At 54.9% G+C, this 9,177-nt stretch overlaps 1 long non-coding RNA gene across 1 annotated transcript; it reads left to right on the top strand.

Moving 5' to 3' along the window:
* Positions 1-52: 52 nt before the first annotated feature.
* Positions 53-8,244, top strand: LOC308645998. Its single transcript, XR_014021295.1, has 3 exons — positions 53-330; positions 740-2,275; positions 4,118-8,244. It is a non-coding gene; the product is annotated as an uncharacterized lncRNA (long non-coding RNA).
* The last annotated feature ends 933 nt before the right edge of the window (positions 8,245-9,177 follow it).

Here is a 9,177-nt window from a genome sequence, read left to right as displayed (position 1 = left end):
TCCTCCTCCTCCTCCTCTTCCTCCTCCCCTCTCCTTCCTCGCCGCTTCCCCAGGCACTCTCCCGGTGGCGGCAGCTGCGCCGCCAAAGCCCCGGGCCCCAGCGGCCCCCCACCCCTCACTCGCGCGCTCCCACACTGCCTCCCCCCTCCCGGGGGGGAAGGCCTTTTAATTTATTTATTCTGCTGGGACTGAGGTGGGGGGCTTGGCTGGCGGGGGAGGGGGGGTCTCCCTTGGCTCTATCTCCCGCGGCTGGGGCTACTCTCCGAGCCGCGGCCGCCACGGCGTGCGCCTCGGGCCTCCCAAACTGTTTCCAAACTGCCAAGACTGGAGGTGGGCGCGTGGGGACTCGGGGAGAAAAGATGAGTTTTGGGGAAGGCGATTGTGTGTTTAGACGCTGGGAGCCGTGGGGGGAGGCAGACGTCGACCTAAGACGAGTTGCAATCGAGGTATCTCCGCTCCGGCTTCCTCTTCTGCCCGGCGACCCCCTCCCCCCCGGAGCTGAGCTGGGGAAGGGAAACCAGGATTTTAACCACATTAGCATTCACATTCCTGGGAGGATGCAGCCCTCGTCTGGACCTGAGTGATAGGAGCTATTTTCTCTGTTTTTATTTTTGGAGGGGAGCGCCCTGTAATTGTCCTGAACACATGCTTCTCCCCCCACACCCCCGGCTCCAGCCACCAACGAAAGAGAGTCCCCCTTTTTTGCATTTATCTTTTCCTTCCCCTTTCTTTATTAAAGGTCCGGGAGTGGTGGTGACCAATCAGAGCGCGGCTTCCATTTTGTGAGTTCAACTCGGAGGCTCCCGGGCTTCGCGAGGACGCGTTTGCAGCCCCCTCTGCCTCTCCTCTCGGGCGGCTCAGGCGAACGAACCGTCTCGTTGGGGCTTCGTGGTCGTGTACTTCATATTGGGGCTCTTTTCGGGGTTTGTAATTTGGCCGTGGGTAGGTAATTGGCTGGAGCAGGGCGGCAGGGCGCGGCAGCCAATCAGCGTGTGGCTTCTATAGGGCTTGAGTTATTAGACGCTGATCTCAAAACATCCTTCATCAGACACCAAGGAGAGGCCAACAGATGAGGGGAGCCATTTTTCTGCAATGGAATTAAATGGCCAAGTGGGTTTTTCCTTTGTTGCAAGTGGGGAATGTTTTTCCTTTGACTCCACCATCCAGTTCAGGACGCCTGAATGTGTTGTTTAACATTTGTCAACAGGCTAAAGGACTCAATATTGGAAGAATGAAGAAGACCTTTTAAAAAGATCTGGATTTTTCCTTATGACTTGGAATCCATCTTTGTCTTGTATAACTAGGTCATAGCACACCATTAATGTCAGCAGTTAACAGTTTTGAATTCCAAAAAACCTAAGTAAATGACATATTTAATTTTTTTCCTCTTTTTTTTTCTTGGGTGGGTGGGGGGAGCTTGGAGCTGTCTTAATCTGTATTCTCTTTGAACAATAAATTTTTAAATATAGTTTCCTCTATTAAACACTTATACCTGGCCATCTTATTAACTCCTTCTCTCTTTTTAACAAGGTAATGTTTTAAATGTATAGTTTTAGGATTAGCGAAATTGCAGCAACAACAAAAAATTGTGAGCAGTTGTTACTCTTTTAAGTTTTTAAAAACCTTTTACATTGTAAGTACCCAATCCATTCTGTCCTTACGCAGTGCAGTTTTCATGTAAATGTTGGCTGAGATGTCCTTTAATTTTTCGAACCTTCATCTGCATGTATGTCTTTGTCTCTCTTGTCTAATATAAGCCAGTTAAAATGCTTTTAGACGATTTTGCTTTTATAAAGCTAAGGTTTTTACCTTCAAGCTTTTGAAAATGTTTACAGCAATAAATGCTAGTCAGCTTTCTTCCCAGTAACGTGTACACTTTCTTTGAAAATCGATCTATTTGAAGAAAAACAGCTCTTGTTTTTCTCTTCTTGGGGTGGGGGAATAGGGAGAGAAAGGAAGACCTTCTCTTTGTGTGGAAAGACTAAAGCGGTCACAGGAAACTAGATTAAAACTGGAAAACAAGTCCTAGCTGGTTCGAGCCAAACACCAACGATAACTCGGTGGTATTTTCTATGGTGGTTGGGATGGCTGTTGCGCTTTTGCCTTTTGTTTGACTGTGTGTTTTCGCCTTTTGTCTCTTAATGACGATCACACCATTGCTATATCCAGAGCAGTAAACAGTCCTCTGCGAAGCCGACTTTTTGCCAACCCAACTCTGGAAAATGCAGACGTGGAAGGAAGCAGAAAATGCCATGAGAGTATAACTTACAAAAAGGTAACAACAACAAAAAAGACAATTCCATAAACCCAAATTTTCCCAACTAATCAATCAAAAAAGTGTTTTTTATAATAATGTCTCCAAAACCACCGCCCAGCTTCTAGACTCCATGGCATCTGGCTGAGCGGGTAAGTAAAAAAAAAAAAAAAAAAAAGTGCCTTTTGCCCCTTCGAGGAAATCCTTTATTGAGCAGGCCAAGGGCTGCAAGTGTTTGGGAGCTGAGGGGAGAAGGAGGTTTCTGGAGCTTTGTGTTTGGCAGCCAGAGCGGAGTGCGGGGACGAGGGGGGTTCTTAAGACCCCTTTGCCTCTTGGGCCCCAGAGGCCAGAAGAGGGTCTCCCCAGCGACGCTCGGGCGTCCTAGAGCCGCCTGCGCTCGTCCCCCGGGCTCTCCCAGGGTCGAGCCTTGGTGGGGAGAAGACATCGAAGTGCTTTGGAGACAGGGTCTCAAAAAACGAGGAAACTTCCCCGCCCGGTCGAGGGGCTCCTTCCCTCTTGATTGTGGGGGTTTTGCACCCCGAAGCCGGCTTTCCGGGGCTCCGGGGCGCGCCTGTACTTCCCAGGCGAGCAAGGACAAAAGGCCGGCGTCCATGTTGGCACCATGACGCAGCATCTCTCCCGCCTGCAGCCCCGCGCTGCCTGTCCTCCCGGCCGCGCTCGCTCCTCCCTCCCAAACACGAGTTTTATTTTCAGGTTTCGAGCAGCAGAGCCGCGGGCTGGGCCGGGCTGCGGCTGCGGCTGGGGCTGGGGCTGCGGGCCCGGCCCGCCAGGGCTGCGCTGGCTAATGGCGGCCGCTCTTCTCTTCCTTTCTCCCCCTGCTTCCTAGCTGGTTGGGCGCCTGGAGCGGGTGACGGGCCCGAGGCCCGCTCGGACCCGAGATCCCGCAGGGCATGGCGCCGGGGACACGGGCCCGGCACGTAGGGCCCGTTTCGGGGGCCGCGGGCCTCGGGGGCGTCGCGCGCGGCGGCTCCCGCGCTCGACTCCTCAGGGCGCGGCGGCCAGGCGGGCGCCATTTCGTGCGCCGCCTGCGGCTCGGGCGGTGGCGGCCTCCGAGCGCCAGGCTGGAGGAGGGGAGGGAAGGTCTGGCGAGCCGCCGCCCGCGTTCCAGGCCGCCGGGGGCGGGGACCCGGCTCTCCGCAGCGGCCCGGGACTTGGAGGCCCACGCGGGCACGAGGCGGCCTAGCTACCTGGCCGGCTGCCGCGGCCCTTCCTCCCTCGCGCGCGGGAGCCAGTAGCAAAGGGCCACGGAGCCGGCGCGGAGGCCTCCCCGTGGCCCAGCCCTGACCCCTGGCCACCCCCCGCCGCCCACCCGGGCCTTGGCATCGGGGCCCTGCCTCGCAGTAGCCCTTTGATAGCCGAACCAGAGGGGCGGGTCTCCCCCTTTTGTCCCCACAAGGGACATCAAGGCCTTCGCAGTGGCCGCGGACTCCCCATTTGGCCGCCCTGGGCACACCCCTCCGACCCAGCTCTCCTGCCATGAGGTGGGGGTTGGGGCCTGGGAAAGCCGAGTGGGCCTCCCCGGGATCCCCCCAGCGCCTAGGGGGTAAAGCCTCAGATCTTGGCCTTCCTGGGGGAGGGGATGCCGACTGGGCGGGCCTTTGGAAATGCAGATAAGTTGCCTCCAGCAGCTCGGCGCCGGGGCTGAACCTAGGTGACTCAGCCACCCCCACCCCCCGTCTATTCCTGGGTGAGGGCCGCCTTGGCAGCTGGGAAGGGGGGGTAGCATTTGTGAGGTTCCCTTTCCGCCTTGAAGACCCTGTCGGTTTGCATTTGGCCAGTCAGTTAATTCTCTGACACGCGTTGGGGATTGCCGTAACAGGCCCTCGAAATTATTCTCCCCAGATTCTTGACCAGAGAAGGGGCCATGTCTTGGTACCCCCGCAGAGTGGACAATCCTTTCTTCTGGACAGCAGGAGCAGGCCTAGTGTGACTGACAGTCCTCCCACTGAGGTAGGTGAGAACCCTTTCCCAGGCTGTGAGGGCGATTTGGGGGCTTTGGCCTGACGCCCGGGGAGGGCGGGTTGGGATCCCCAAACCCGCTGGGCTGGTTCTGCGGCCCCTCCCCCACACAGATGCGGCGACTGTGTGTGAAATGGGCGGCCTGCTGGGTCTATCCAGCCCCGCCTGTCAGCTTCTGTTGTCAGGCATTTGGGGCGTGCAACTCTGCTGAATTTAGCAGCTAACTAGAGGCTGCACTTGCAAGTATTCCCCAGTTGTGTGTTTGTGGTGGGGGGAGGGCCTTGGATGCCTCTAGCTTCTGAGACGTCCTGGCCGCAGCCCCCTCTTCCGGCCTTCAATATGAGCCACCTCTGATGTCTGGTTGCTAGTGAGATGAAGAAGAGACAGGCATGAGATCTGGGCCAGCTTTCCCAGAGGTTTCCGGGACTCTTCCTGCCCTTTCCAGGGTATCCTCCTTGCTCCCCAATGGGCAGGCAGGTATAACCTGATTTCTAGTGTGAAACCTCAATGGCTGTTTACCAGCTGTGACCTTGCATGAGTTACAGGGTCTCTGAGTCCCTTTTTCTCCTCCACAAAAGTGGGGCTAGATCACGGCCAGAATCCCGCAGGAGACTCATTAAAACCAACTGTCCCCGGTCTTTGGATTTCTGGTTCAGGTGGAGTGTGAGAACTTGCACTTCTAACAAGTTCTCAGCCAACATGTTTTGAGACCCTCTGTGCTAGGCAGCACCTGGGGTGTTGAGGTGCCTGGCAGGCAGCAGTTGTTCAGTGGGTGCAGCTGTATTCTAATACCAGCTGACCTTGGTTGTCAGCCCTCCTAACCGTCCTGGAAGCTCCATGGCTGGAGATGGTGTACTCCCTGATCTCTGACCCCTGCTTTAGACTGTGATGACCTAACCGATTGGGTCCAGGTGCTTCTGCTCTTGGCTCCTGGCTTGCAAATTGAAGCAGCCCTGCCCTTCCCCCACCCCTGTGTGCCGTCTAAACTGACTTGGGGGATCCTATGAACTTAGTTGTAGGCATTTTGGTACTTAATCAAGGGAGGCTCTAAGACAGCCGGAGGTTGGAATCTGCATGGTGCGGGTGACCTTGGGCAAGCATCTCCCCTGTGAAATGATGGTAATGATGCATGCTGGAAAGGCCAGTGGGAGGATTAAGTGCGATTAAGGGGGCCGTCCTCCCCAGCCAGCTTCACAATATTCAGCCTCCATTGTGATCTGGGTTGTTGCTGGGAGTGGCTGCCTCGTGGGGGTTGGGCTGTCTGCAGAGCTCCTCCCCTGCCAGCCCACCTTTTAAAGCACACGGGGACGCCTCCAGGCAGAGTGAAAAATGTTTTCCTTAGGAAGGCTGCTTGCTAGTCTCTGGTAGAGCCGGGCTGCTGGTAGAAACCTCTGATAGGATCATGATTTGGAGTCACCCACCAATGGCCCAAAGAAAAGTGACTTACTTGCCTAGGGTCAGGAGGCCACTACTGGCTCAGCCAGGATGGGTTCCAGGTGTCTTGACTCTCAGCCCAGTGCTTGGGCCCATGGCACCCTGTCGCCCCAGCTGTCTGGGTTATTTTGGGCTCCCTCTGGTGCCAGCTGTCTGCTTGGCATCACTGCACAAGAGCTGTCTGGTTGGAAGTAGACAGCACGGTGCTGTTGGCTTCTCCTGGTGAGGGTCTGCTGGGTCTCCAGTCCCAGATGAGCTGCCCTTGATCCCTCTCCTTTGCTGGAAGTGGGGCTGTACCCCACTGATCCCATTCTAAATTTTTGTTAAAGAGACCAGTGCAGGGACCAGGCTGTACCCCACTGGTCCTACCCCCCAGCCCTAGTGAAGGAAGAGACTGAAATTGCTTTGACGAAGTTGCTGTAGTTCCCATTGATGCCCATACCTTAGTCACTTAAATGATAACCTCACTGAATTCCCTTGACTCACTGGGGTCTTTACCTCCCCCTGATTCAGATGCCTAAATGATTGATTTATGTCTTCCCCTCCCAGCTGGCCTAACAGCCAGTCCTTCCACTCCTGCCCTTGGACCCTCACGAAGCAAGAAGGTGCTAAACTATAGTCTGGATGTGATTCTTGGAAGGTAGAGATGGCTCAGAGCAACGTGGAAGGATTGTGCCTCTCCCTGCTTCTGACTTTCCAGTACCTCCCTCTTCTTTCTTTGTCCCCACCTCCCTTCTCCTGGGACATGGAGGGGCGGGGCAGCCTGTCCTCCTGTCATTCTCCTGGTTCTAAGAGAGGTGCTCCACCCACAGTCACCCAGTGAGCTAGGGGCGGGCCTGCTCCAAGCAAGCGGAGAGAAAGCCACGCCAGCGGAAGGGTTTCCAGGACTGGGAGGAGGCTGGACTAACCTTACTACTGAGAGGCTAGTGTCCCACCTCTTCCGGTCCCTGCACCAGGAACCCTAGTGCTGAATATGACCTTTTAGACCCTCACAGTAGAGACCGATGACATGTCTGGACTGGGGAGAGTGACATCCCACCATATAGGATCTCTTGACCCCAATGCTTTCTCCAGCCAACTTGTGACTACCTTTCAGTTCCTGCCTATGTGAACTGGAAGGAGGAAGTTAGAAGGTAACCTTCTGAGTTCTTTCTAAATTTTTGTTAAAGAGAGGGAATCTCACTTCATTGCCCAGGCTGGCCTCAAACTCCTGGGCTTAAGTGAGCCTCTGCCTCAGCCTCCCAAGTAGCTGGGACCATAGGCACATGCCACCTTGGCTTATGAGGGGAGCATTTTGTACTCCAGAGGTGACCTACCCATCCTCCATCTGCCCTCTAATGCTTATAGGCTGCTGAGGCCTAGAGGGAGTCCTTTAGCCAGGTGGATAGACAGCCTGCTTCTCCCAGGTATCCTGGCTTAGCCACCTGGCTTCTCTGGGCCCTCCGGAAGTAGCTTAAAGCTCCTGTCTTTGGGCTGGGGGTGCTGGGATCTTTATCTTCCATTGTTATTTAATCATTGGGTGGTTAAATAATTTATGGTGCCTCAACACCCAGGGAAGTGGGTGCCCCATCCTAACTTGGACTGGCTGGACTTTGCCCTGAAAGATCAAAGTGGATCAGCACCCTCCACACCCCTGCTCCGTTTTCCTGTTGGCTTCTCTATGGCAGAGGCTTCCTTGTGGCTACAAAGGCCACCTGGTATATCCTTGGGGCTTCTGTGTCCCCCAGCTCTTGCAGCAAGAATCAGCCTAAAGATTTTTTCTTTCCCTCCTAAAACTCTCCAGGAATTCCTGGTGAGCGGGAGATTGACTTGGGTCTGGGTCCTCAGAACATCTTGCAGGTGAGGGAGCAGGCCTCTTGGGTGGGTGTGCCCAGCTCTGCAGCTGGCTTAGCCTGGCAGGCCTCCTCTTAGGAAGTTCTGAGCAGCTGGCTAGGCTCCTGGGTATTTTTAGCTACATATCCAGCCCCACCATTACCATGAGTCCTGGGTCCAAATCAAACACACTCCAGGCTGGATGGGGCTGGGGCTCTGCCAGCCTTCTGACCAGGCAGGGGTGGGTGGGTAGGCAGTCTCAGGCTAGTGGCAGCTGTTCTCCCTGGGCCCAGGCAGGAGAATGCTGGTATTTGCTCCTTTCCTCCCTTGCGTTTTGTGCAGGCTTGCTCTGTTGCAGAGATCATAGCCACATTTCTAGGACGAAGAGTGGATGAAGGATGAAGATACTGAGGTCTGAGGATGTTGAGAAATGTCAGCAGCCTTCCATGGTGTGTATTGTTAACCAGGTGTTATGAGCCTAAGTGAGTTCTCTCTTCCTGTCCCTGTCTTTCCCTGAGCTTCAGGGTGCTGGGTGCAGCTGGAGGGGAGAAGCCTGGGGCCCCTGCAAAGGTAAGTGGTTCTCACCCCTACTCCCCAAACTCACTTTTCATGGCACAGTTACTCCATCCTTGGTTGGCCCCCTCTTCCCCTGCCAACCTTAGGGTGCCACTGAGAGACTGGCACCAGATCCAGCCCTGCCTTGCCAGCAAGCTGGCTCCTTCCTGGTCACCCTGGGATAACTCAGGCCTAAATGTGGTTGGACTCCTTCCAACATCCCCCTTGAGCCTGGCAGTCAGGCCCTGCAGCAGGTGAGCAGACACGATTCCTGTGCCATAGCCTCCCGGCACCACCGTTACTTGTCCATGTGGTTTGGGTACTAACCCTTGAAAATGGTTCACCTGCGGCCCACTCCAAAGCCTCACCATGTCCTGGTTGTCTCACTCTCCGGCCACTGCAGAACCTGAGGCTTTCCTAGTTACAGTGCATTTGCCCAGGCAGAGTATCTAGCCTGCCATCCAGCACTGCCCAGCTTAGTTCAAATGCCAACCACCTCAGCTTTCCCTGGGACCTTGACTGTGCTCTCTAAATTGCTCACATCTCCCAAACCCCATCAGAAACTGCTTCCCCAAGACTGAGCTCTTATGAGGCAGGAACCCAATTGCCTCTCAATAAACATGTTGCAAAAAAAGGAACGGATGAGTCTCTGTAAATTTGTCTTGTGGGTCCTTGACACAGAAGATGCTCCTCTGCCTGGTGACTGGCTAGAGGTCTTCCACCTAACACCCTGGGCGGATGCTGGCGCCGCCCTCCCTGGCTCTGGCTGTTGTCTTGGTTTCCACCAGTAGTTGCTGCTGCCCCCTGGTGGCCAGAACTTGCCTAGCACCTGCTGGAACTGAGCTAGCACTTAGGAGCTACTAGGTTGGCAATTTACCTTTTACCTCCACAAAGTGAAATTTACTTGACCTTCCCTGAGAACTTGAATATTAGGAGTCTTGGAGGCATGGTCAAGGGCAAGAACATCCTGATTTATGCCAGCTCCTCCTTGAAGAAATCATGTAATTTGCCATACACATCCCCCATGATGATACCAGGTTCTCTTAGACACCAGCTTTACCTACCCCAGCAGGGAGGACCACGTCATTCGACCATGCTTTGTTACTACTGAGGATAGCCATCTCCCTCCAGTCTTTGCTTGA

The sequence above is a fragment of the Spermophilus citellus genome (assembly GCF_964194105.1).
Source record: "Spermophilus citellus genome assembly, chromosome: 3".
Classification (NCBI taxonomy): Eukaryota; Metazoa; Chordata; class Mammalia; order Rodentia; family Sciuridae; genus Spermophilus; species Spermophilus citellus.
This window is presented reverse-complemented; position numbering and strand designations above follow the sequence as displayed.